Consider the following 5,014-nt stretch of genomic DNA (forward strand, 5'->3'; position numbering starts at 1 on the left):
ACAGTTAAGTTCAGAGTCAACAGTTTTTACCTCATCTGTTGTAGTCAGCTGGTTTTTGGTGATGTTAATTTACATCCATTTTTCATCATCTATTGGAGATGCTATTAGAATCCCACTTGAGATTAATGATTATCTTGTGCTACTTCAGCCTTGACGTCTTACGGCTCACCGGAGCTGCTCCAACGACAGAATGATCCATCACAACAGAGCAGTGCCCTGGACGCCGTCTAAAGATTCCTCATATCTTCCTCCACACCTCCGATAGCCACCTCTGCCTCAACTTGTCACATCCCAGCTAGTCCATGCATTAGAGTGTTGCATCATGTCTACTTTCCATCAGAAACTTGAATTGGGGAAGCCAGAACCCCCAGAACCCCTCTGAATTCAACTAAGGCTTACTAAAAATATTTTCAATGAACCTGAAATGCCCTTCTAAAAGTTCACCCTCTTTGTCTTGGGTTAGAACCTCTGCCAAAATTGGTGCACATTTTTCTAGGTCAACAGAAGGTCATTGAATTAAATCATATGTAAATTGCATTTGGGCATTTAAATGCTAGTAAATATTTTGAATGCTCAAATAATTCTGAAAATAAGTGTGGGTTGTTGGAGATATTCTAAACAGAGCCCCTGATTATTTTCAGGATTTTTAGAAGTGCCTAACAATTTTTAATAAAGCCACAAACTTGCAGAAAAATAGAAAAAGAAAAACAAAGCAAAGCAGAGGCTTATCTGGCGCCCACCTGGCAAGCCCACCTGCCGGCCCAGCCCAGCCACCGCTCCAGCGAGCTGCTTGGCTTGGCCAGGCAGGCAGCCAGGTGCTCGACGTCGGCACCAGCGCGCGCCATGCAGCTGCCCGCTGCCCTGCTTCCTCCCCTCGCCGTTCTGCCGCCCTGGGTCGGTCACCCACTCCTTCCCCGAGCCCACAGACACGCCCTTTCCTCCCCAGCTCCTCTCCCTCGCTCTCCCGCACCATGGCCGACGCCACTGCAGCCGCACCGTCACCGTAGTCGCGCTCTCCGTCGTCCCTGCGCCGTGCCGCCATGTCTAGAAGCTCCGCCGCCCTCCTCTCCTTCGAGCAAGCTGAGCCCCGAGCGCTCGCTTGCCCCGAAGCCTCTGCACCGACCTTGCCCGACTCCGTCACCGCGGAAGATCCCCTTTGCCATCACGGCCGCAACAGTTCGTTCCCGGCCGCGCCGTCTGCTTCTACGTGACCGCCGTGAGCCCAGATACCTTCTCCCCCTTCTCGTACTCGATCTCGAGCACCGCAGCGACTCCATGGAGCTTCACCGCACGCGCCACCGCTGAGCTCGTCGCCGACGTGTCTCCGGCCAACCACCGGCCACACCACCGTGTCCAACACACTCACTGCATCCCCAGGAGCCCAACGCACCTCACCACGTGCCTCGCCGTGTCCCGTAGCCTCGGGTTCATCTTCACCCGACTCCGGCGACCGCCAAGGTCGTCGCTGGCGATGTTCCCGGACACCCCGAGCTCAACCACCACCACCAAGCGATGCGGCTTGCTCCCAGCTACGCGTAGATGCCCTCCGCCGCTCATTTGGTCGCCGGAACGCGCTAATGCACTCTCACCCCCGTGTATGGCCTTGCCGGCGGCTAAACGCTGGTGGGTTTGACCTTTGACTTTGACTGGGTGGGCCCAGGTTGACTCCCGTGAGTCTATGACAAGTGGGGCCCCCCTCTGCTAATTAACTCAGATTAGTTTTAACTAAATTTAGTTAGTTTAAATAACTGCTGACACGCGGGACCCACTGGTCAGGTTGACCTGGACGTCCCCTTTGACCACTGACGTCACCCTGATGCACTGCTGACGAAATAACTTATTTCTGGATTTATTTTTATATAGAAAATTCCAGAAATTGTTGCAAACTTCAAAGATTCATAGAAATTAATCTGTAACTCCAAATGCAAAGATTTATATATGAATTTTGATCAGAAAAATTCAATCTATCCATTGGTAATGGTTTCATGCATGTCAGAACAACTTAACCTTGCTGTTTAAGCAAAACAAGATAATGCACTAATATGGCTATGTTAAATGAACTAACATCTGAATCTTTGATTCAATTGAGTTCATTCCTTTCTGTCTTAGCTTGCATTAGGCCAAGACACATTCATATTGCATCATATTGTTGCATATCGTCATGTGTTGATTATGTCCTGTGTGTTTTTCGTGGTAGGTTCTGCCTCCGAGGATAACCCCGAATATCCGTCTGAAGGGCAGTACCCTACTACCACTACATCAGGCAAGCAACCCATTGATCATTCCGATACAAACCCATGTTGTCGCTTCTGCTCTTGTTTACTGCATTAAGACAACGCGATTCAAACTGTTATGTGTTGCGGTAGCTGAACCCACTTCCTTTGCATGACCTGTCATTGCCACAGTAACTAGATGAAACCCACTAGCATGTGTAGGAGTTGTTTGAGCCATATTTGTGTTTCCTACCATGCTATGCTTGCTATGCTTAGAGTTGTGTCAGGTCTGGCTCATCGGTATGATGAACTAGAGTGAAAGTTGTGCCGGTAATGAGAGTGAAGTGTTGAATATGATTTGGTAAAGGAATCGATGAGAGGCCATGTAGGAGTACATGGTGGGTTATTTCATTGAGGCCGTCCTTAAGAACTGAGATCTGTGTGTGTGATTTAAGACTCAGCTACTACCACACATTGGGATCCTTAATTGACCCTCTCGACTTATTAACCACTCTTGTCCTCTGTTCGGGAGTTGCAAAGTAGTTTCTGGTGTTTGTAGTATGCTGTGGGCCGCACGCAGCGCTGACCTTAGGGGTGGGCTATGTTGCGGTAGGCACATTGCACGGTGTACCGATTTGCCTGTTTGGTGTCTCGGGAACCTTGCACACATCATTCGGGGCCGTTAGTGGAAACCTCGGCTGAACTCCCTACGGATGGAACCCGAATAGGCGATAAACCTGGACTAGGGACTCGTGTGTTTAGTCAGGTCGTGGCCGACACCCTCGCTGGGCCTCCGCTTGAAGGTTGCCGAGTACACGTCATGTAGCGGCGATAAGTGGTGAGAGCGTGTGTGAAGAAGTACACCCCTGCAGGGTATAAAACTATTTGAATAGCCGCGTCTGCGGTAAAGGACTACTTGGTCACCTATGCAGTTCATAGACAAGTAAATGGATACTACTAAAAGCCTCAAGATAAGTGTGAGTACCACGAATGGCCCTCTCGTAGGTTGATGGAAGAGAATCCATGGTGGAGTATTGTGTTGGTGATTAGTCGACTCGTGTGCGACAAATGCTTTCCAAGTGGTGTCTCGTAGGATAGCTTAGCCAAGAGTCAAAGCTCGCTTGCTACAATAACTCCACTACCTTCTTGAGAATGTGCATGTATAGTAGGATTTTGTTGTAAGACTAGCTGAGTACCTCCGTACTCATGTTGCTTAAATTAATGTTTTCAGATGATAACACCACCCCCTCTGATGGGTTCTACGTAGACCTTGATGTCGACGAGTGACTGGCCACCCAGGTGGTGTTTCAAGACTTGTGAAGGGCCGACGTAGATAGAAAGGCTTCGTCAAGCCTTCTTTCTTTTTAGTGTCTGTACTCAGACTAGTTTGCTTCCGCATATGCTTGTATGTTTGTATGACTTGAGTGTCGGGTCATGTGACCCCTATCTGTATGAACATGTTATGTATGGCTCCTCGGAGCCTTTTAAATAAAGTACCTTGAGTTGTAGAGTCATGTTGTGATGCCATGTTGTATTTGCACATATCGAGCATATTGTGTGTATGTTATTGAAATGCTTAGTATGTGTGGGATCTGACTATCTAGTTGTTTATCCTTGGTAGCCTCTCTTACCGGGAAATGTCTCCTAGGGCTTCCACTGAGCCCTGGTAGCTTGCTACTGCTCCGGAACACTTAGGCTGGCCGGCATGTGTCTTCTTTGTTCCTGTGTCTGTCCCTTAGGGGAAATGTCACGCGGTGACTACCGGAGTCCTGTTAGCCTACTACAGCCCGGTTTACCGGAGTCCTGCTAGCCCAGTTGCTATAGCCCAGATTCACTCGCTGATGACCGACACGTTCGTTGCTGGGTCATGTATGCCTGTCCCTGTAAGTTAGTGCCACTTTGGGTTCACGACTAGCCATGTCAGCCTGGGTTCTTTGTCATATGGATGCTAGCGACACTATCATATACGTGAGCCAAAAGGCGCAAACGGCCCCGGGCCTGGTAAGGCGACACCCGTGAGAATACCGTGCGTGAGGCCGCAAAGTGATATGAGGTGTTACATGCTAGATCGGTGTGGCATAGGATCGGGGTCCTGACACAACTGCTTCAGCGACCAACCCAATGATGCTGAGGTCGACACGGCTACAGCAAAGAGGTTGTGCACTTGTTGCATCACTTATTACTATACATTCACGTCGATCCATTAGGGCTATTTTGGTTCAACGGAAAAACGTCGATCCACTGGTTGTTACCATCACTCTAAATTTCTTCGTGCTCTCTGAGGGAGTCCTGGACTAGGGGGTGTCCAGATAGCCGAACTGTCATCATCGGCCGGACTCCAAGACTATGAAGATACAAGATTGAAGACTTTGTCCCGTGTCCGGATGGGACTTTCCTTGGTGTAGAAGGCAAGCTTGGTGATACGGATATGTAGATCTCCTACCACTGTAACCGACTCTATGCCCTCTCCGGTGTCTATATAAACCGGATGGTTTTAGTCCGTAGAGGAACAACAATCATACCATAGGATAGCTTCTAGGGTTTAGCCTCCTTGATCTTGTGGTAGATCTACTCTTGTAATACCCACATCATCAATATCAATAAAGCAGGACGTAGGGTTTTACCTCCATCAAGAGGGCCCGAACCTGGGTAAAACATCATGTCCCTTGTCTCCTGTTACCATCCTCCTAGACGCACAGTTCAGGACCCCCTACCCAAGATTCGCCGGTTTGACACCGACATTGGTGCTTTCATTGAGAGTTCCTCTGTGCCGTCGCAATCTGGAAGGATACCTCCTCCCG

This window comes from Triticum dicoccoides, chromosome 3B (assembly GCF_002162155.2).
Source record: "Triticum dicoccoides isolate Atlit2015 ecotype Zavitan chromosome 3B, WEW_v2.0, whole genome shotgun sequence".
In the NCBI taxonomy this organism is placed as follows: Eukaryota; Viridiplantae; Streptophyta; class Magnoliopsida; order Poales; family Poaceae; genus Triticum; species Triticum dicoccoides.